This window comes from Anabrus simplex, chromosome 6 (genome assembly GCF_040414725.1).
Source record: "Anabrus simplex isolate iqAnaSimp1 chromosome 6, ASM4041472v1, whole genome shotgun sequence".
NCBI lineage: Eukaryota > Metazoa > Arthropoda > Insecta > Orthoptera > Tettigoniidae > Anabrus > Anabrus simplex.
Genome location: NC_090270.1, coordinates 348,382,553 through 348,406,581, shown reverse-complemented (window position 1 = coordinate 348,406,581; position 24,029 = coordinate 348,382,553). Strand labels below are relative to the sequence as shown.

The 24,029-nt window shown below is 49.4% G+C and overlaps 2 non-coding genes across 2 annotated transcripts; both read right to left on the bottom strand.

Annotated features, from left to right (window-relative positions):
• Positions 1-5,242: 5,242 nt before the first annotated feature.
• LOC136876617 (5S ribosomal RNA) lies at positions 5,243-5,361 on the bottom strand. Its single transcript, XR_010860647.1, has one exon. It is a non-coding gene; the product is annotated as a 5S ribosomal RNA (ribosomal RNA).
• A 14,625-nt stretch (positions 5,362-19,986) lies between these two features.
• LOC136876618 (5S ribosomal RNA) lies at positions 19,987-20,105 on the bottom strand. Its single transcript, XR_010860648.1, has one exon. It is a non-coding gene; the product is annotated as a 5S ribosomal RNA (ribosomal RNA).
• Between the last annotated feature and the right edge of the window lie 3,924 nt (positions 20,106-24,029).

Sequence of the window (24,029 nt, the reverse complement as noted above, 5' to 3'; positions counted from 1 at the left end):
GCCGCCACATCTGTTGCAGCGGGTGGCTGCAGAGCAAGTAGCTGCTGAGTGATGGAGTAGAAGGCAGTTGAAGCATTGTGTAACAAGGGAGGGGCGGGTTGGGTCATGGGTTCGAGTCGCTGTTTTGGTGGGTGTATGTGTTGGCTGCTTGGCAGGTCCAGGGGCGGGTTTTTTACGTCCGCGCCTGGTCTGCGTGTATTTGTTTGCTGTGTCCTTGCCCGGTTGTGAGACTAATGGGATCTCAGTCCCGGGCTCGGTTACTGGTGGGGGGGGAAGGGGGGGGGTGGGAGGTGCATCAACTATAGTGTCATCTGTTTGTGTTTCTGTGTGCTGGATGTCAGGTTCTGTTTGTGCAGATGTTTCCATGCGTGGGGTGAATTGTAAGCAGACTCTGTACTGGATGTTCACAGTTCTTAAGTGTGCAAAGATTGCATTATGATTTAGCTCTCTGTCAAGAGAGAAAACGACAATACATCCATTACAGAGCTCTTGCGCCATTTGAACATGTTGAATGACTGGTTTTATGGCAGTGTATGTGTTTTTTCGGTGGTTGTACAACCGTTTTGGTGTGATGTCCCTGTATGGGTCGTATGGAACTGGGAAGATGAATGGATAGGAGCTGGAATAGCGTTCCTTGGTTTTGATTTCAAAAGGTTCGTTGAAGTTGGGTGGGTCCATGGTTTGTAGTGGGAAAGGTCGGTGTCTCGGCTACTCAATCCACCGAGGTGGTCCCGACAGGGCTGGGTTAGGGCTGGGGAGGCTTGGGTGTTTGTTATAAAAACACTGGAACGGTCAAACTCAAATGAGAGGACCGGTGCGCTGTTAGGTGCTCGCTCAGTGGGCACGGTCGGAACAAGTGTAGTTTTACCGTGTCGCAACGGGACGAGTTCCGAACCAGTGACCACACTGAGGGCTCTGACAAATTGCTCGATACAGGGCTCTGACAAATTGCTCGCTGGCTTGCTTGGTACTGCCTATTCTTGGCTGGCAGTTGGCGATTGTTGGGTTTGAACAGGCTGTATGGCAGGTGGCCTGTTCTCCGAGAGGTAGGGGCTCTCTGGTGACTGGGCTTCGTTGCTTGGTTGGTACTGAGTACCGTAGTTATTCGCAGCAGACGTAGTGAGCTAGCTTTCAGGGTGCTAGTCTCTCTGGAGCTTGGTGCTGGGAGCGTCTGATGTGTGTTCCTGTGTTAAATTTTCCCTGAAAATGGCGGAGTGTATCAGGCTACTCGGACCGCGCAGGAAACAGCAGTGGCTAGCTGTCGGGTGGGCTGCGCGGCGATAAGTTGGGGACGTGCTTCCTAGCTCCTTTCTCGTGCACCCTGCGTCCCGTGGGGGCGGCGGAAGGTTCAGTTCAAGGTAGGAAGGGATAGCCAAAGGATTAATGCTGCTCCTCAAATGAAAGAAGTGCTGCCCGCCTTGTTCAGGGCGTCCTGGCGCAGGTGTGTTCCATGGACAGCATTTCCTCAGCTCCCTCTCCATGCCGACATTTAGGGGCAGCCGCCGTCGTCGCGACGCCCCCGGGAGCGACCACCGCTTACCTGAAGGAAGTCCCATCCTTCCTCTAGCTGCCAAGGCAGAGAACTGTTTGTGGACTCTAGCCACTTTCGAATGAGAGCAAGGGACGTTCGGCCTTCAGGTGGATTTCTGCAGTAGCAAGGAGACCCACCGTAATCTGCCTCTAATAGCATTGCATAAAAGGGCATAAAGAAGGAAACATATAAATTAGGGACTAGTTTCCACGACTTGTCAGATTCCAGGTCTCTTGCTAGCTCTTTAAGTTCATTTTAGTCGCAGTATTTAGGGCCATAGGCACTTGCCTCACGGTCAGGTACCCTCTCTCACTTCCTGCTGTTTTAAGGCCCTTGTAAGGGAAGAGAAGAGAAGCCTAGTTAAAGAGGAATCCTAGAACGTCTAGGTGTATTTCAGGGCGTACCTTAAGGCCCAGACCGGAAGACAGCCGGTTAAGTCTCACGAAAGACTTTGTCCCTGACCTGTAGGAGGGAAGCACAGCCTGGTAGAAACGTCCCGCCTACCCCGGGCAACAAAGCCAGGACCGAATATCTCTAGGCCTATTCACAATCGAAAAGAAGCCCATATATAGTATATCTACACCAGGCGGTATTACTAATTGTTCCAATATTACAGCCGATCGCGTCCTCCCTCAAGTTGGACAGCTTGAGGTAGACAGAAGCTTCCGAGGGAGCTGCCTACAGAGAACAACTTCAGAAAAAATTGGATGAGAACAAGAGATACAATGATAGGACCCATCTTAAGACACCCAGGACTTATTCAGTTGGTTTTAGAACGATGTGTAGGCGGTAAGAACTGTAGGGGTAGACCAAGGTACGGACATGACAAGCACATGTAGGATGCAATAGTTACATAGAAACGAAAAGGTTGGCACAGGATAGGGTGGCGTGGAGGGCTGCATCAAACCAGTCTACGGACTGGTGACTCAAACAACAAACAACAACAGTAGGCTAAGGCTATTAAAAAAAAAAAACAACTACCGCTACTACTATGTCGACGACGACGACTTTTACCTAACTTTCGTAACCGACCTTTGGTTTCAAAGCTGCCATTAAGTGAGAGTATGCCTCCTTAAAATAACCTACTGGCTGCGGCGAGAATCGATCACACTATTAGCAGCATAGAACGAAGACGATCGCGTGAACTGACTTCAAATAATAGTATTAAAGTTTGAGGTTACGTCGAATGTAATTACAAAAAGGCTACGCAATTACTTCTTTGACTTACAAGTACAGCGGCATACCTAACCTCAAAAAAGAATAAGGTCAGTAAAGTGCGAAACCGCGAGAATGCTATGTCCCTTTCGACGTGTAAGGAACTTTTTCTTTCTTTCTTTCTTTCTTTCTTTCTTTCTTTCTTTCTTTCTCCTGGTCCGAACGACGCCGGGAATTGCAGGAATACGTGTTGGGTTAACACGTTGGACGTTCAATTCTTACTTGCAGATGGAAATCAGGAAGGAAGGAAGGAAGGAAGGAAGGAAGGAAGGAAGGATCTAACACAGGGTAGATGCACGGTTAACACAACTTCTCTCGCCATGTGGATTCGGTGTGATTATACGGCTGGATGCCCTTCCTGACTACAACCTTCCTTCCTTCCTTCCTTCCTTCCTTCCTTCCTTCCTTCTTCTTCTTCTTCTACTACTACTACTACTACTACTACTACTACTACTACTACTACTACTCAAGTTTGTGCTGTAAAAGAATACCCTGTGAAGAAAACAGGAGGTTTAAGAGTCCTCTTCCCTCAAATATCAATTGAAGTACCGTAATGAGGGATACCGAGTCATTTACATTCATGGGAGGATATGCGTAAAGGGACCTGATGATTTTTAGGCCAGCTGCGCTAGGGTTACTCTTCGTATGACTAGACCAGACCAGTACCGGTACGGTACCTCAAGATTTTTATTTTTTCTTAATTAGTTTAGGTGATCCAAGCCTAACCTGCAGTATATTGCACCCGAAATATCTAGCATCTACCCTGTAATGAGAAGATGCAGGCCTCCCTCCCAGTTTTCAAGACTGGTGATGATAAAAGTGTGCGTAATTTAGCTTGAAGTTAGCAGATCCACGATCAGTTTATGCCCCTTTTGCTCGGTTCGCTGCAATCATGTCTTAGAACAGGGTCTCCATTCTAGGCCTATCAATTCCTGCGAACTCGTGAAAGCAATCAGGTAATGAAGATGATGATTGTAGTTATTAACATTAAGAAGAGAAGTTGAGGTGTTTGTCTTCAGCAGAAAAGAGGATATAGGACCCGGGTAGCAGTGAAAGGGCGACCGTGTTAGACGCAGGATACCTAACCTCCCTATTCTTTGAATTCTAACCGGTAGTACTAAGGTAAGGAGGAAAAAGTAGGACGTACAGGTACGCAGTGTTCAGGTGCTGGGCAAATGGACGTATTATTGCCGAAGTACGAAAAATCCGTACCGGCCTAACAGGAAGTAGTAGTGGTAGGTAGTGAAAAATGTTATTTACTTTACGCCCCACTAACTACTATTTACCGTTTCCGGAGACGCCGCTGAGGCGAAATTTTGTCCCGCAGGAGTTCTTCTATTTTACGTGCCCGTAAATCTACAGGCATTAGGCCGACGTGTTTGGCCATTCAAATACCAAGGGAGTGAACCGGAATCGAACTCGCCAAGTTGAGCTCAGAATGGCCTATTTAAATCCAGGACGGTAACGGTAATGATATGGGGAGTTGAGGTTAGTTCTATGGAATTCATCACTTGCCGAAAGGTCGGTCAGCCGACGTGCAGGCTACTGAAATCGAGCACTTTCCTCACGTCACCTAACCTAAAACGTCACGACACTTTCAACTAACACTTGTCGTCGAAAACGTTACTTTCTCAGTCTTATTAGGAAACCGTCTCATCTTAGGTAGAAATGCAAAGTCCTGGGAGTCAATGCTACGATTTGTCGGAACACGCGCACAAGGGTCACTCTCCTGCACTAGTACATCATCGTTCGTAAGCAAGCTTATGAGAGACGCCCAGTTACCTGCAGAGAATAGCGCACAACAGACTTGCAACTTATTACCGAACGTCGTCGTTATATCAACGGGTCAGCGATAGTATCTTATCTTACCTGAAAGAACATAAAATGAAATCATTTTTCGCCTCTTTGAAGGGCTGCTACATGCGGCGTGCGGTTGCTAGGACACGGCTTTCATTGTTATCACGACAGTGTCGATGACGTTGTTTGGAAACCATCTTCCTCGCGATTTTCTTGGCGGGCAGGGAGATTCGAACCCACGTTCCGCCCTGGCACTGATTACCCTTCTTACCTGTAATCTTACGCGAAATAGGACGTAGTAGAATGAAGAGTTAAGAATCCGTGAGGGGCCGCCTACAGACAGGGCACACTATGCTGCACTAACCTAAAAGAAAAATAACAGCACACACACACACACACACACACACACACACACACACACTCTCTCTCTCTCTCTCTCTCTCTCTCTCTCTCTCTCGCATAATCATCATCATCATCATCATCATCATCATCATCATCATCATCAGGTCAGGTTAGGCGGGCACCTCGGAGGAAGTTAAGTATCTACAATAAACTTGAATCATGTTGGAAAGTTAAGAACATCTGGTTAGTTTCACATGTAACAAAAATCGATCAATTTCGACATTTGTGCAGCCGTAAGGCTAAAGTTGATGATAAAGGGTTATTTAGAGATCAGAATAGTAGGTAAAAAGGGAATTGAGCCAACGGCACGTGGTGTTCCCAAGCGGTCACCCATCCAAGTACTGACCACGCCCAATGTTGCTTAACTGCGGTGATCGGACGAGAACCGGTGTATTCAACATGGTATGGCCGTTGGCGAGAAAGGAAGTCTTCATTGATGCATGTGTACAGAAGGCAACGGTTATTTATTCTTTGGAGGTGGGCGGGCGCGTTGTCGAGACGAGACTTTGCTCGGAGATCGCGATGGAGGAGCGTACGAGGGCGGTACTGAGCGCGCGCGGCGGGGCGCGGCGGAACCTAACCCGAGTAGTTTTAACCTCACTTCGTCGTAACCTAACCCCAACTCGACCCAGGGCCTACATTCAATCCCAACCAATCTCCTCAAGAAAGAAAAGAAAGAAAGAAAGACCCAGGGCCCCGTGGTAGTAGTAGTAGTAGTAGTAGTTGTTGTTGTTGTTGTTGACGGCGGTGCGATTGTCGTTTCAAGCGGCAAAAGGACTGAATAATCCGTCCGGCTATGATGGTGTTAACGACGACGATTATTATTATTATTATTATTATTATTATTATTATTATTATTATTATTATTATTATTATGAGGTTTTCCAATTTCTTTTGACCTTAAAGTAACAATGCTAACCACTTTGATGTGATGTCCCCCTTTTCACTTGCCTTTGGTTTGCTTAAGGGTAAGAGGCTAACACAACTGCTCTTTTTTTTAAAGGTGTGGTGGCCCTGAAAAGGGCCGTTTCTTAAGAAGGGTGGTTATTCCCTGTAGCTCCTTACTTGGAGCTGGTGTATTTGGTGACTGCCTTGGTGCCCTCGCTGACGGCGTGCTTGGCCAGCTCTCCGGGCAGCAAGAGACGGACGGCAGTCTGGATCTCCCGACTAGTGATGGTGGAGCGCTTGTTGTAGTGGGCCAGACGGGAAGCCTCCGCGGCGATACGCTCGAAGATGTCGTTGACGAAGCTGTTCATGATGCTCATCGCCTTGCTGGAGATGCCAGTATCAGGGTGTACCTGTTTAAGTACTTTGTAGATGTAGATGGCGTAGCTCTCCTTCCTCTTGCGCTTCTTCTTCTTATCTCCCTTGGAGATGTTCTTCTGGGCCTTGCCGGCTTTCTTGGCGGCCTTTCCGCTAGTCTTAGGAGGCATGGTTGTCTCGTGTAGCTACTGAGAATCCAAACGAATGGCTGGGGGCACCCGGTTTCAGCGTGTATTTGAAAGAAAACGCCTGTGTCGTACTAGCCAATGGGGGCGAACTAGCTGCAGCCTCATTGGCTGGCTCGCTGCCTCGCGTAACCTGCCAGAGTACAAAACTGGTGGTCACAAGGCTGCAAAATACCACCACCATACCATTTGGCACCATTCTTCCTGGGAACCTCGGAGTGAACACTTGGGCAGGAGCAAGAAGAAAGAAGAGAATAACGGAAGCGCTGTGCTACGGGGCTCAGTTAACACGCACTTGCCGCAACTGTTCCCGCTTATTGCGATACAGTCTAGGCACTTGAGCAATTTGTCCGGGGCCGTTTTTGCATTTACTTGCAATACGGACCCAACCGTGAGCATATTTGTCTGTGTGTGACACTGTGCCACGTGCCCGCGACCGCCACTGCAGTGACGAGGGACCCAACCCTTCGTACGTCACGGGCTTGCCTGTGAATTCTGCGTATCAAGAGGCTGGGCTTGTCCCTCCTGGCCACCCAAGGCTTCTCCGGCGTGCTGCTCTGCTGACCCCGTACCGAGACTGGTAGTTTAGGGGAGCAAGTTAGCGTCTCGGTTCGGGCCGCTAGGCCTAGACGTAGGTCCCCCCTTTTAGTCGCTTCTGCGGCCATCGTAAACAACTACCTGTGAACTTGGTGCACCGCTGCTCGTGTCTTGTCTGTGGCCCCAACCACGTAAAAAACTCGCCCTGACACGACAGTGACAACAAGGTCACAACCCTAAATCCGCCCCCGGGCGTTTGATCTCCCCCCACCGTGCTCACCAATTCCCCCCTTTTTAGGACTGCATTTCTGTGGTTAGTCTACCCACCACTGGCTGCGCTCTTCTAAATTCAGACCCGGCCCCCTGCCTCGGCAGGTGGCTAGCCCACCCTACTTACTTCTGGTTATCAATTATCTCCACCCATGGTTTTCCTGGGTTCGAGATCCCCCCCAGTACGCCGCCCGATTCAGACACCCGCTCACGAGCAGCCTACTCCAGACCAATACTCACCCTTGAGGATTATGACGAGAGGTCGCGCTAACCAGCTCCAGAGGAGGTCCCGCAGTGTCAACCGTGGAGGGAGGACCTGCAGGCTCGCTGACCAGTCACCCACCCCCCCACCCCCAGTGACTGAGACACCGGCAACCCCACTTTCGCCCTCTTCTGATTCTGTGGTCTCCCCACCTTCTGACAACCAGGACACCACTGTTATCCCAGTTGATCATCAGGACACTATTGTTGTCCCTGCTGACCACCAGGGTTCTCCCCGCTCCAACTCAGCTTATTCAGACAGTCCAGGCTCTTCGGGCTCAGACTCCTCGGACGCCGACGAAGATGGCTACCAATCCCCTAGTGGTAGACAGCAAAAGAGGAAATTTAACCCTTATGTATTCGCCAAGCCTAGGCCTTTGAATCTCAAGAACTCCTATGAGATCTTTAATACCATCCCTATTGACAGCAATGACCCGACGAACGCTGCCCGCCGCAGCACCGTCGCGTCTCGTAAAGGCCCGTCGGACGCCGCCCGCAACGGCACCGCCGCGCCTCGCACTGATAGGACTGCCCCTGCCCCGGCAGAAGCTGCCCACACCAGCACTGCCGCCGCAGCCCTTACTCAATCTGGCCCAGCCCCGGCAAACGCTGCCCACCCCAGCATTGCCGCAACTGGTGCCACCTCAAGTACCTCAAAGGCCTCCAACAACCAGGCTAACCCGGCTAATAGACAAGATGCTACCACTAGGGCACCCCGAACTAGGATTCCCCCAATCTACATCAGAGTTGAAAAAGATACTGAATTGAATATTCCCAAACTCAGAGAATTACTACATGACCAACAGATATCTTACAGAATGAAAGTTCTCTTTGATGGTATCCGAATTCAAACGGCTACACCCGAGGACTATGAAACCCTGAAGAGTCTGATTGTCGCCATTAAGGGACAATATCATACCCGCCCGATTCTTGAACGTCGCTACCGCAAGGTCGTGGTACGCGGCCTTCACATCAGTGAGGATACCCAGTCCATATTAGATGCCCTCTCAACTTTAGGCTTCGATGTTGTTTCGGTGTCCCAGCTCACCTCCCCTCGCACCCGCAGGAAGATGCCCCTATTTCTTATCACGTACTGTGGCAGCACCTCCGAGGATCTCAATATATTTGACATCAAATCCCTACTTGACACCTCCGTCAAGATAGAACGATACAACAGCCCGGAAGGACCTGTTCAGTGCTTCCGGTGCCAACGCTTTGGTCACACATCCGGAGGCTGCTACTGCATTTCCAAATGCGTCATGTGCGGCGAGGCCCACAGCTCCCAGGAATGCCCCCGTAAAGGAGACCCTTCTCAAAAACCACGGTGTGCTAACTGCAAGGAGCAGCACACCGCTAGCTACCGAGGCTGCCCTGTTTATCTGCGTATCCTGTCGCAGGAACAGAGCCGCCTACCCTCAGCTAGGAAAGGTGCCTCCGGACCCACCCCCATTACCAGGCCTGCCAAACTTCGAGAGAATGTCTCATTTGCCAATGCCACCAACCCCTCAGGGCCAGTGGGTCATCAACCTACTGTTCCCTCCAGCCCCGCCCCGCCAGCTCTCACGAGCGACAACTTTCCCGACCTTCCCTCTTCAACTGCCATCCCCCCCTCAGCGAGCCTCCCCCCCAACCCCACTTCACACATTTCTGACGTCATGGAAATCATTAAGCTCTTCAAGGACCCCGCGTTCCGTGGCATTATCTCTCTCATTAAATCCACCCTCCAGAAGCTTAAACAAGCCTCCTCCCCCGCCGAAAAACTGGAAATAATTATGTCTGCCATATTATCTTACTGCGATTAATGGCCCCTTCCAGCAGACAAACGCGCCCCAAACAGTTGAGGGTCCTCGTCTGGAACGCCGAAGGCATCCGGAGGGACACCCTCGAACTCTCAGAATACCTCGGAGAAGAGAGTATCGATATTGTCCTCGTCTGCGAGACCTGGCTGAAACCTGGATTGTCGGCTCGCATTAGCAACTTCATTTGCTATAGAGACGATAGGCCCAACCGCATTCGCGGAGGTACTTGTATTTACGTGAGGAATAACCTCACTCACCATCGTATTCCCACCCCCAACAACCTCACTGGTCTGGAAGCCACGACAATCCAGGTTCTTACCCACCGAGGACCCCTCAACCTTACGGCGTGTTATATTTCTCCAGATGCTGCGTTCGACCCGCTAGACCTGGACCGTACTATAGACATGGGGGTTCCCACTGTCCTGGCGGGGGATTTTAATGCCAAGAACCCCCGCTGGAACAGCCGGATCACCACTATCAGGGGCAAACAACTCGCCCAATACTGTGACCGGAACCATCTTGCGACCCATGGCCCTGATCGCCCCACTCACTTCCCCCACAACCCTAATCACCGGCCTGACACCCTGGATATTGCCATTTCTCACAGACTTCACCAATTTATACAGCTCACTACCCTCGACCTTTTCGATTCCGACCATAAACCCGTTCTCATGACTTTAGACTCATCCCCCAATTATACACCCATCTTCATCCCTATCCACAACCGCAAAATCAATTGGAACACTTACCGCACCGAGCTATCTGATAAAATTAATGGCAATCCCAGTGTGAAAGGTCCGGCTGACATTGATAAATTAGCCCTCCAAATCTCTTCCTCCATTATTAGCGCTGCTCAGGCCGCCGCAGAGGGACCCAGCGTCGTACAACACAGGAAAGACACGCTCCCCTCGGCGATCCTGGCACAAATAAAATTCAAAAACCGCATCCGTAAGCTATGGCATTTGACTAGGGACCCTCATCTCAAAAGCAGATGGAACCGGTCCAAAAGGAACCTCCAGGTCATGATTTTAAACCACCGGACATCAGCGTGGCGGTCCAGGCTGGCGGGTCTCAGCGCTGCTGATAACTCCCTCCACAGGTTGGCACGCAAATTTACCCGCTCCGGGACTGGCATACCCACCCTCCACGGCAGAAATGGAATGGCCTACTCTGACAAGGACAAGGCAGACGCACTGGCGGACACGTTTGAGAGCGCGTGCACGCCCAACGTCGAGCCTTGTGACGACAATTTCATTGAGCACGTAGAAACCGAAAACGCACTTCACGCTACTGACGAGACCCCCCTCCCCCCTGACTTCAAATTCATCACGCCAACCGAATTGTTCGCCGCCATAAAACAGCTTAAGAACAGGAAATCTCCCGGCCTAGATAACGTTTCAGCGTCCTTCCTTAAAAATCTCCCCAGGAAGGCACTAACTTGCATTACCAAGCTCTTCAACGCGATCTTCCGGTACAGTCACTTCCCGGCCTGCTGGAAGATCGCGAAAGTCATTATGATACCCAAACCAAACAAGGATAAAACTTTCCCTCAAAATTACCGACCTATTTCTTTACTTAGTATCATTTCCAAACTATTCGAAACCCTGTTCTTAAGCAGACTTAACTCCATTATTGACGATAAAAACCTTATGTGCGAGGAACAGTTCGGATTCCGACGAGGCCATTCCACTGTCCACCAATTAATTAGATTAACTGAAGAGATAACTAAGAACTTCAACCATCGACGACATACCGGAGCCTGTTTTCTCGACATTTCCCGTGCGTTCGACAAGGTTTGGCATGATGGACTTATCTACAAACTCAGGACCTTAGGATTTCCCCCCTACGTCTTACGATTACTGACGAGCTACCTAGCTGACAGAAAATTTCAGGTCCAGGTCGGCGCTGTCCTGTCGGACCCCCGTCCCATTGAGGCTGGGGTACCCCAGGGCAGCGTCATCTCACCAGTTATTTTCAACCTGTACATGACTGACATGCCAAAACCCACGCATGGGAAATTATATTTATATGCAGATGATACTGCTATCTCCTCTGTCTCGTGGCAGGCACCTAGAACTAAAGACTACCTCCAGGAATCCCTCTCCACCCTCGAGCCTTGGCTTGAGCAGTGGAGAATAAAAATTAACGTAGACAAATGCAGTGCTACTCTTTTCACCAAACGCCGTCCTGACACCCCCCCTCCCCTGATGTTTTTTGGCGAAGTCATCAGGTGGACTAATAAAACTAAATACCTAGGTGTCACCCTAGACAGAGGGCTTACTTTTGCTGACCATATTAAAACTATTGCCGCGCAAGCAAAAACGCGCCTTTTCCAAATTTTACCTCTGATAAATGCCGATAATGGGCTCAACATAGAAAACCGGCTCCTGCTATACAAGACGATGGTTAGGCCCATCTTGGAATATGCCAGTCCCGTATGGGGCACAGCAGCCAAGTCCCACCTGTCAGCGGTGCAGCGCGTACAGAACCGCGCGCTGCGCTCGCTGGCAGGTGCCCTATGGCACGAAAGGAACGTCGACCTCCACGACACATACCAACTCCCCACTCTTCAGTATAGATCCGAACGGGCGGCCATCAAATTCTACAGTAAACTCAAGTACAACCCTAACCCCCTCATCTCCAATTTAGGTAACTACGATACCGAGGGCCTGCGCTACCGCAGACCCAAGGATGTCCTCCAAACTACTATGTAAACAGTCTTCTCACCCGTAATCGGGTCCAGGCCACATTCTGGTCAATTCGATCCCCAACCACAATCCACACACCCCCACACTAATGCAGTCCCAGAATAATAGCTTATTGAAATAGCACTCAAGGCCTAAACGGTCGACGGGCTAAAACTCCTCATAGATCCCTGTGATCAATGAGAATTGTGGTGCCAAAATACCATTTGGTGCGAAGCAGACTAGCAGAGCATCATGTCAGGACGAGGCAAGGGAGGAAAAGTTAAGGGCAAGTCCAAAAGCCGTTCCAGCCGTGCAGGCCTGCAGTTTCCTGTCGGGCGTATCCACCGTCTCCTCCGCAAGGGAAACTATGCAGAGCGAGTGGGTGCTGGTGCCCCCGTGTACCTGGCTGCGGTCATGGAGTACCTGGCTGCTGAAGTTCTTGAGTTGGCAGGCAATGCAGCCCGTGACAACAAGAAGACGAGGATCATCCCCCGTCACTTGCAGTTGGCCATACGTAATGATGAGGAGTTAAACAAACTCCTGTCTGGTGTGACCATTGCCCAGGGAGGTGTGCTGCCCAATATTCAGGCAGTGCTCCTGCCCAAGAAGACCGAGAAGAAGGCTTAATTGCCTTAGCCTTGGTTTCCCAGGCAAAAATTTAAAAAACGGCCCTTTTCAGGGCCACCAGCTGGTTAAGGAAAGAGTTGCTTGTCAGGCTTTATTGCTCAGTAGTAAAGGAGGTGTCAAAAGAGAAAGAGCAGTACAGTACAGTACATACAGGTCTCTAATAATAATAATAATAATAATAATAGTGAAACCAAGAACAACAACAACTACAACAACAGCAAAGAGAAGAATTGTGTTTAGTGTCCCTTCAGTAGCAACAGATGCTGGAATTTAGTGTTTAGGACAGAAAATAGCCTAGCCAACTTAATGATATATTACACAGTTCATTAATTGAAGGAAGGAAGGAAGGAAGGAAGGAAGGAAGGAAGGAAGGAAGGAAGGAAGGAAGGAAGGAAGGAAGGAAGGAAGGAAGGAAGGAAGGTTGCATAAGAAGTACTTTTAATATCATACCAGTTTACGGTATAACCTTCAAAACTGGAGTAGGTTATCAGAGTAGAATGAACCAGAGGAATAGGCACGTTTTAGCATTTATTTATTTATTTATTTATTTATTTATTTATTTATTTATTTATTTATTTATTTATTTAGAAAGAAGCCAAGTGATTAGTTTCTGAATGAAAGAAAGAAAGAAAGAAAGAGGATCAGATACAGATATCTAGTGTCCATTAAAAATAAACTTCAGACTAGACTTCATTACTAACGTTGAGGGCATATTTTCTTCTCTGCAGGGCTCGAGGAGAAGTGTACTGTACAGTACAGTACAGTACAGTACCTCCTAGGAAGAAGTGCTGCACAAGCAATGCTAGAGGAGTACTGGACACGGGACACAGAGCTCTTTTGAGAGGTAAGTGGTGGCCCTGAAAAGGGCCGTTTTTTTTAAACACTGCATGCCCCCTGCCGGGAGCACGCTCGGAAGAGATCTAACCGCCGAAACCGTAAAGGGTACGTCCCTGTCTCTTGAGGGCGTACACTACGTCCATGGCGGTCACGGTCTTCCTCTTGGCGTGCTCGGTGTATGTTACGGCATCCCGGATGACGTTCTCCAGGAAAACCTTGAGCACGCCACGAGTCTCCTCGTAGATTAGGCCCGAGATACGCTTGACCCCACCTCTGCGGGCGAGACGTCTGATGGCAGGCTTGGTGATGCCCTGGATGTTGTCTCGGAGCACCTTCCTGTGACGCTTGGCGCCTCCTTTGCCGAGTCCCTTTCCTCCCTTGCCTCGTCCGGTCATGGTAGATCAGTACAACAGCGAGTTCAGAGCTCGAATGTGCCAGGCCCCGCTTTTGCTTGTGCTTTTGTTGAACGAGCCTGGCCCCGGTGACGTCGGCAACTGGCTAGCGAATGGCAGCGCTGCTGCAGCACAGGGAGGGGGAAGCGAAGGAATAAAACAAGGCGAGCGGGAGCAAGCTCTTTTATTCTCCCTGCAGCGTGTCGACAGTGAGTACCGTACGTCATGGCCCGGACGAAGCAGACTGCACGTAAATCCACCGGAGGCAAGGCCCCCCGCAAGCAGCTGGCAACCAAGGCTGCCCGTAAGAGCGCGCCTGCCACGGGTGGAGTGAAGAAGCCTCATCGGTACAGACCCGGTACCGTGGCCCTCCGTGAGATCAGGCGCTACCAGAAGAGCACCGAGCTGCTCATCCGCAAGCTGCCTTTCCAGCGGCTCGTGAGAGAAATAGCTCAGGACTTCAAGACCGACCTGCGCTTCCAGAGCTCGGCCGTCATGGCCTTGCAGGAGGCCAGCGAAGCCTACCTGGTGGGTCTTTTCGAAGACACCAACTTGTGTGCCATCCATGCCAAGCGTGTCACCATCATGCCGAAGGACATCCAGCTCGCCCGCCGCATCCGAGGGGAGCGTGCCTAAGTCCGGAGCTTGCTTAACGCTGGACCTTTCACCAAACGGCCCTTTTCAGGGCCACCAAAATATCCCAGAAAGAGCAGTCGTAGTCTCTGAGCTAGCACGGGCAGTGAATTAAAATATTTTTTAAAAATAAATAAATAATAATAATATAAATCTTGATGATGATGGTGGTGGTGGTTGTTGTTGTTGTTTCCAGGGGATGATGTGAACATTCCAAGTGCAATCACAGTAAAGAAAAAACTGAATAATAATAATAATAATAATAATAATAATAATAATAATAATAATGACAAAGTATATACATCTTGAAGGCGGTGGTTGTAGTTTTTTTTTTTTTTAATTCCAGGGGTCGATGGGAAGAGTCCTAGAGCAATCACAGTAAAGAAAATAGTGAATAATAAAGGTGGTGATAATAATAATAATAATAATAATAATAATAATAATAATAATAATAATAATAATAATAATAATAATAATAATAATAATAATAATAATAATAACAAAGTATATAAATCTTGAAGGTGGTTGTTGCAGTTGTTGTGCCAAGGGGATTAAGGAAAACTCCAAGTGCAATAACAGTAAAGAAAACACTAAATAATGATGATGATGATGATGATGATAATAATAATAATAATAATAATAATAATAATAAAAACAACAACAGAGTAGCGGGGCACTTATGCAGACTTGCCCCTTTACGAGACAAAGGTAGGAGGGGGGGCCAGGTTTCACGCTCAAGACTTCATAGGCTCTTTTAGAAAGAAGGTGATGGCCCTGATAAGGGCCGTTTTTCCTCTGCTCCCACGGGAGCAAGAGGTGCGGGTGGAAGGAAGCAAGATCATGAAATGACCTCACTTCCTTTTAGCTGGTGCCTTTTTAGGCGAGGCCTTGGGCTTAGCAGCCTTTTTAGGCTTAGGTGCCTTAGGTTTCTTAGTGGGCACCTTGGCGGCCTTCTTAGCCTTGGAAGGAGCCTTCTGCTTTGGTTTGGGAGCAGGAGCTGCCTTCTTCTTCTCAGCAGGCTTTTTGGAAATGGCTTTCTTGGCTGCAGCCTTGGCTCCACCAGCCTTCTTCGCCTTGGGGATGCGCTTCTCCTTGGGGGCGGCGGACCGCTTGACAGGGGCTGCGCTGGCCTTCTCCGGCTTGGCAGCTGAGGCGAGTTTGAAGGAACCTGAAGCTCCCTTCCCCTTGGTCTGGACCAGCTCTCCGGAAGCCACAGCAGATTTCAGGTACTTCTTGATGAATGGCGCCAGCTTCTCAGAGTCCACCTTGTAGTTGGCAGAGATGTACTTCTTGATAGCTTGGAGAGAAGATCCACCTCGCTCCTTGAGGCTCTTGATGGCACTGCCCACCATCTCGGAGGTTTTCGGATGGGCAGGCTTGGTGCGAGGTTTCTTGGATGCGGAAGCCTTGTTCTTCTTGGGCGACGCCTGGGCCGGAGCCGAGGCGGGTGCAGATGCTGCCGATGCTGTTGCTGTGTCAGCCATGGTCACGGTGCGAATGTGTTAAATTTTCCCTGAAAATGGCGGAGTGTATCAGGCTACTCGGACCGCGCAGGAAACAGCAGTGGCTAGCTGTCGGGTGGGCTGCGCGGCGATAAGTTGGGGACGTGCTTCCTAGCTCCTTTCTCGTGCACCCTGCGTCCCGTGGGGGCGGCGGAAGGTTCAGTTCAAGGTAGGAAGGGATAGCCAAAGGATTAATGCTGCTCCTCAAATGAAAGAAGTGCTGCCCGCCTTGTTCAGGGCGTCCTGGCGCAGGTGTGTTCCATGGACAGCATTTCCTCAGCTCCCTCTCCATGCCGACATTTAGGGGCAGCCGCCGTCGTCGCGACGCCCCCGGGAGCGACCACCGCTTACCTGAAGGAAGTCCCATCCTTCCTCTAGCTGCCAAGGCAGAGAACTGTTTGTGGACTCTAGCCACTTTCGAATGAGAGCAAGGGACGTTCGGCCTTCAGGTGGATTTCTGCAGTAGCAAGGAGACCCACCGTAATCTGCCTCTAATAGCATTGCATAAAAGGGCATAAAGAAGGAAACATATAAATTAGGGACTAGTTTCCACGACTTGTCAGATTCCAGGTCTCTTGCTAGCTCTTTAAGTTCATTTTAGTCGCAGTATTTAGGGCCATAGGCACTTGCCTCACGGTCAGGTACCCTCTCTCACTTCCTGCTGTTTTAAGGCCCTTGTAAGGGAAGAGAAGAGAAGCCTAGTTAAAGAGGAATCCTAGAACGTCTAGGTGTATTTCAGGGCGTACCTTAAGGCCCAGACCGGAAGACAGCCGGTTAAGTCTCACGAAAGACTTTGTCCCTGACCTGTAGGAGGGAAGCACAGCCTGGTAGAAACGTCCCGCCTACCCCGGGCAACAAAGCCAGGACCGAATATCTCTAGGCCTATTCACAATCGAAAAGAAGCCCATATATAGTATATCTACACCAGGCGGTATTACTAATTGTTCCAATATTACAGCCGATCGCGTCCTCCCTCAAGTTGGACAGCTTGAGGTAGACAGAAGCTTCCGAGGGAGCTGCCTACAGAGAACAACTTCAGAAAAAATTGGATGAGAACAAGAGATACAATGATAGGACCCATCTTAAGACACCCAGGACTTATTCAGTTGGTTTTAGAACGATGTGTAGGCGGTAAGAACTGTAGGGGTAGACCAAGGTACGGACATGACAAGCACATGTAGGATGCAATAGTTACATAGAAACGAAAAGGTTGGCACAGGATAGGGTGGCGTGGAGGGCTGCATCAAACCAGTCTACGGACTGGTGACTCAAACAACAAACAACAACAGTAGGCTAAGGCTATTAAAAAAAAAAAACAACTACCGCTACTACTATGTCGACGACGACGACTTTTACCTAACTTTCGTAACCGACCTTTGGTTTCAAAGCTGCCATTAAGTGAGAGTATGCCTCCTTAAAATAACCTACTGGCTGCGGCGAGAATCGATCACACTATTAGCAGCATAGAACGAAGACGATCGCGTGAACTGACTTCAAATAATAGTATTAAAGTTTGAGGTTACGTCGAATGTAATTACAAAAAGGCTACGCAATTACTTCTTTGACTTACAAGTACAGCGGCATACCTAACCTCAAAAAAGAATAAGGTCAGTAAAGTGCGAAACCGCGAGAATGCTATGTCCCTTTCGACGTGTAAGGAACTTTTTCTTTCTTTCTTTCTTTCTTTCTTTCTTTCTTTCTTTCTTTCTCCTGGTCCGAACGACGCCGGGAATTGCAGGAATACGTGTTGGGTTAACACGTTGGACGTTCAATTCTTACTTGCAGATGGAAATCAGGAAGGAAGGAAGGAAGGAAGGAAGGAAGGAAGGAAGGATCTAACACAGGGTAGATGCACGGTTAACACAACTTCTCTCGCCATGTGGATTCGGTGTGATTATACGGCTGGATGCCCTTCCTGACTACAACCTTCCTTCCTTCCTTCCTTCCTTCCTTCCTTCCTTCCTTCTTCTTCTTCTTCTACTACTACTACTACTACTACTACTACTACTACTACTACTACTCAAGTTTGTGCTGTAAAAGAATACCCTGTGAAGAAAACAGGAGGTTTAAGAGTCCTCTTCCCTCAAATATCAATTGAAGTACCGTAATGAGGGATACCGAGTCATTTACATTCATGGGAGGATATGCGTAAAGGGACCTGATGATTTTTAGGCCAGCTGCGCTAGGGTTACTCTTCGTATGACTAGACCAGACCAGTACCGGTACGGTACCTCAAGATTTTTATTTTTTCTTAATTAGTTTAGGTGATCCAAGCCTAACCTGCAGTATATTGCACCCGAAATATCTAGCATCTACCCTGTAATGAGAAGATGCAGGCCTCCCTCCCAGTTTTCAAGACTGGTGATGATAAAAGTGTGCGTAATTTAGCTTGAAGTTAGCAGATCCACGATCAGTTTATGCCCCTTTTGCTCGGTTCGCTGCAATCATGTCTTAGAACAGGGTCTCCATTCTAGGCCTATCAATTCCTGCGAACTCGTGAAAGCAATCAGGTAATGAAGATGATGATTGTAGTTATTAACATTAAGAAGAGAAGTTGAGGTGTTTGTCTTCAGCAGAAAAGAGGATATAGGACCCGGGTAGCAGTGAAAGGGCGACCGTGTTAGACGCAGGATACCTAACCTCCCTATTCTTTGAATTCTAACCGGTAGTACTAAGGTAAGGAGGAAAAAGTAGGACGTACAGGTACGCAGTGTTCAGGTGCTGGGCAAATGGACGTATTATTGCCGAAGTACGAAAAATCCGTACCGGCCTAACAGGAAGTAGTAGTGGTAGGTAGTGAAAAATGTTATTTACTTTACGCCCCACTAACTACTATTTACCGTTTCCGGAGACGCCGCTGAGGCGAAATTTTGTCCCGCAGGAGTTCTTCTATTTTACGTGCCCGTAAATCTACAGGCATTAGGCCGACGTGTTTGGCCATTCAAATACCAAGGGAGTGAACCGGAATCGAACTCGCCAAGTTGAGCTCAGAATGGCCTATTTAAATCCAGGACGGTAACGGTAATGATATGGGGAGTTGAGGTTAGTTCTATGGAATTCATCACTTGCCGAAAGGTCGGTCAGCCGACGTGCAGGCTACTGAAATCGAGCACTTTCCTCACGTCACCTAACCTAAAACGTCACGACACTTTCAACTAACACTTGTCGTCGAAAACGTTACTTTCTCAGTCTTATTAGGAAACCGTCTCATCTTAGGTAGAAATGCAAAGTCCTGGGAGTCAATGCTACGATTTGTCGGAACACGCGCACAAGGGTCACTCTCCTGCACTAGTACATCATCGTTCGTAAGCAAGCTTATGAGAGACGCCCAGTTACCTGCAGAGAATAGCGCACAACAGACTTGCAACTTATTACCGAACGTCGTCGTTATATCAACGGGTCAGCGATAGTATCTTATCTTACCTGAAAGAACATAAAATGAAATCATTTTTCGCCTCTTTGAAGGGCTGCTACATGCGGCGTGCGGTTGCTAGGACACGGCTTTCATTGTTATCACGACAGTGTCGATGACGTTGTTTGGAAACCATCTTCCTCGCGATTTTCTTGGCGGGCAGGGAGATTCGAACCCACGTTCCGCCCTGGCACTGATTACCCTTCTTACCTGTAATCTTACGCGAAATAGGACGTAGTAGAATGAAGAGTTAAGAATCCGTGAGGGGCCGCCTACAGACAGGGCACACTATGCTGCACTAACCTAAAAGAAAAATAACAGCACACACACACACACACACACACACACACACACACACACTCTCTCTCTCTCTCTCTCTCTCTCTCTCTCTCTCGCATAATCATCATCATCATCATCATCATCATCATCATCATCATCATCAGGTCAGGTTAGGCGGGCACCTCGGAGGAAGTTAAGTATCTACAATAAACTTGAATCATGTTGGAAAGTTAAGAACATCTGGTTAGTTTCACATGTAACAAAAATCGATCAATTTCGACATTTGTGCAGCCGTAAGGCCAAAGTTGATGATAAAGGGTTATTTAGAGATCAGAATAGTAGGTAAAAAGGGAATTGAGCCAACGGCACGTGGTGTTCCCAAGCGGTCACCCATCCAAGTACTGACCACGCCCAATGTTGCTTAACTGCGGTGATCGGACGAGAACCGGTGTATTCAACATGGTATGGCCGTTGGCGAGAAAGGAAGTCTTCATTGATGCATGTGTACAGAAGGCAACGGTTATTTATTCTTTGGAGGTGGGCGGGCGCGTTGTCGAGACGAGACTTTGCTCGGAGATCGCGATGGAGGAGCGTACGAGGGCGGTACTGAGCGCGCGCGGCGGGGCGCGGCGGAACCTAACCCGAGTAGTTTTAACCTCACTTCGTCGTAACCTAACCCCAACTCGACCCAGGGCCTACATTCAATCCCAACCAATCTCCTCAAGAAAGAAAAGAAAGAAAGAAAGACCCAGGGCCCCGTGGTAGTAGTAGTAGTAGTAGTAGTTGTTGTTGTTGTTGTTGACGGCGGTGCGATTGTCGTTTCAAGCGGCAAAAGGACTGAATAATCCGTCCGGCTATGATGGTGTTAACGACGACGATTATTATTATTATTATTATTATTATTATTATTATTATTATTATTATTATTATGAGGTTTTCCAATTTCTTTTGGCCTTAAAGTAACAATGCTAACCACTTTGATGTGATGTCCCCCTTTTCACTTGCCTTTGGTTTGCTTAAGGGTAAGAGGCTAACACAACTGCTCTTTTTTTTAAAGGTGTGGTGGCCCTGAAAAGGGCCGTTTCTTAAGAAGGGTGGTTATTCCCTGTAGCTCCTTACTTGGAGCTGGTGTATTTGGTGACTGCCTTGGTGCCCTCGCTGACGGCGTGCTTGGCCAGCTCTCCGGGCAGCAAGAGACGGACGGCAGTCTGGATCTCCCGACTAGTGATGGTGGAGCGCTTGTTGTAGTGGGCCAGACGGGAAGCCTCCGCGGCGATACGCTCGAAGATGTCGTTGACGAAGCTGTTCATGATGCTCATCGCCTTGCTGGAGATGCCAGTATCAGGGTGTACCTGTTTAAGTACTTTGTAGATGTAGATGGCGTAGCTCTCCTTCCTCTTGCGCTTCTTCTTCTTATCTCCCTTGGAGATGTTCTTCTGGGCCTTGCCGGCTTTCTTGGCGGCCTTTCCGCTAGTCTTAGGAGGCATGGTTGTCTCGTGTAGCTACTGAGAATCCAAACGAATGGCTGGGGGCACCCGGTTTCAGCGTGTATTTGAAAGAAAACGCCTGTGTCGTACTAGCCAATGGGGGCGAACTAGCTGCAGCCTCATTGGCTGGCTCGCTGCCTCGCGTAACCTGCCAGAGTACAAAACTGGTGGTCACAAGGCTGCCTCATTTTCGATTCGCTTCGGTGAGCCGTCCGGGTCAGCTGCTTGTTCGCTCCGCTCCGTCGTAAGAAGAAAGAAGAAGCTTGCTTGCTGGCGAAAGCGTTGTGCTACGTGCTGGGTTGCACAGACACTCCCGCTACTCCGTGCTCACTTCATTGTGATACGGGCTGGTAAAGAGCTATTGTCTTGGGTTGTTTTCACATTCAATTGTGATACAGCCTACCTTGTGAGCATTTGTCTGGTCTGTGCTTACCCTGCCACGTGCCCGCGATCGCCCTGTAGTGACGAGGGGCAAGGTCAACTTCTTTGTCTCGGGCTGCCTGTGGGGCCCTGCCTGGGGAGCGCTTCCTGGAATCCTGCTCTCACCTGCCCGACTGGACTTCTCCTGCTGTGTCTGCTGTGTCTTCTGCTGCTCCCCGTACTGAGACTGGTAGTGTTAGGCTGAGCGAAATTAGCGTCTCGGTACGGGCCTTAGGCCTAGTCGTAGGTACCCGATTTTCGTCGCCCCGGCGGCCATCATAAACTACAGTCCGTAACCTTGGTGAACTACTGCTCGTGGCTTGTCTGTGGCCCTAACCACTTGAAAAACTTGCCCTGTCACGACAGTACCAACAAGGTTACATCACTCCGTCCACCTACGGGTGTTTGACATTCCCCCAGTTTCTCGCTCTCCACGTTCTACGTTTTTTTCGACTGCATTTCTGTTGGTACAATATAAACGTACCACTGACTGCGTGCCCCTTTTTAGGACCCCCCCTCCTGCTTCGGCAGGAGGCCCGTGAAATTACATTGTTATTATTATTATTACTTTACATCCTCACTAGGATTTCTTACATTATTATTATTATTACTCTGGCGCCAACATGCCGAAACCAGTTCAACTTAATGATGACGATGTGCCCCCCCAACCGTCCATTAGACTAACGCGACAAGGCAAAAATGCGGCCTCTAAAGCCAGTCATGGAGTGATCCCTAATGCGGCCTCTAAAGCCAGTCATGGAGCGATCCCTAAGTATCAGAGCTTCAGCCCCAACCAAGCTATGACCCCTGCATTTATGACCCCCGAACGCCAAGTAAACCAGATAAGAGATGAGGACTCTGAAATCATCCCCGAGGAGCGAGGCGACTCTCCAGCGTCCCCTAGCTCGAGTGGCAGCTCAGCCTCTTCTAGCCCGAGCAACAGCTCAGCGTCTTCCTGCGCACAATTCAGTAATGATGAGGAAGACCAAGCCCCCCCCCCTACTACCAACGAAACTGATGAATTTTTGTTACCGAATGGTAGATCACAAAGACGGCGCCCCGCCGCCCCTTGTGTAAAGCCTAGGCCTCTGATTATCACTAACCAGTACGACATATTCAATTCGATCCCCGCCAATGCAACCGCTGCCCCAAGCCAAGTCACTAAACCAAGGCGAAACGTCACTTCAGACGCCACCACCACTTCTCAGGCCTCCACTACAGCCTCCACCACATCACAGGCTAACTCTGCCCCCCCTAACACCGTATCAGACGGTGCTGAGACGTCGTCTAACCCTCCAAAGAAGCGACTTCAAGTCCCCCCTGTCTATATTCGGGAGGTAAAAGACATCAACAAGCTCATTGCTCTGCTCAGAGAGAATGGGATTACGTACCGTATGAAAATTCTCTTTGACGGAGTAAGAGTACAAACCCAGACTCTGGAGGACTACGAAACCCTGAAGAGCCTTATCGGTCACTTCAAAGGCGAATATCACACCCGCCCCCTCCAGGAAAAGAGGTTTAAGAAAATAGTTATTCGCGGCCTGCACACCTCGCAAGACCCTGAGGCTATCCGGGAAGAACTCGAGGCCAAAGGCTTCGAGATTGCAGCCGTAGCCCAGCTGACCTCTACCCGCAGCAAAAGGAGGCTACCTATGTTCCTCGTCACGTACAGTGGCAATGGCACCTCAGATGAGAATATTTATAAGGTCGAGTACCTATTAGGCATTCACGTCAGGGTGGAGAAGTACGTTAGCCCGGTGGGACCCATTCAGTGCTACCGGTGCCAACGCTACGGACACACATCTGGCGGCTGCTTCTGTAATTCTAGGTGCGTCATCTGTGGCGAGGGACATAGTTCCCTTGAATGCCCCAGGAAGGGTGACAGAACGCAGAAACCCCGCTGCGTCAACTGCAATCAAGAGCACACAGCCAGTTACCGGGGCTGCCCCTCCTACTTGCGGCTTCTGAACCTCCAGCAAAACCGCCTACCCACTGCCAAGAAAGGCACTGCAGGACCCACCCCCGCACGGCCCGCTCGGCTACGAGAGAATGTTACTTTTGCCCTAGCGGCAAACCCCAACAGGCCAGCTGACCCTGTGCCAGCTGTTCCCTCTCTACCCCCACCAGCTTTCTCGAGCCATGATTTCCCGGCACTCCGCCCGGCTGCCACCACCACATCTCAAGTGGCCCCCTCCTCCCAACCACCTCAAGCTTCTTCTGACATAGTAGAGCTCCTAAAGCTCTTCAGAGACCCCTCACTCCGAGGGATAATACAGATAATTAGGGTGACCCTTCAGAAGATCGCCCTAGCCCCCACCCCCGCTGAGAAGCTTGAAATTATAATGAACGCAGCCATATCATTTTTCGAAAATGGCACGCAATAATAGGCCAGCTCGTCCGAAACAATTGAGAGTCCTCTTCTGGAATGCCGAAGGCATCCAGAAAGGCCACGTTGAATTCGCAGAATACCTTGCAGACGAGAATATAGATGTC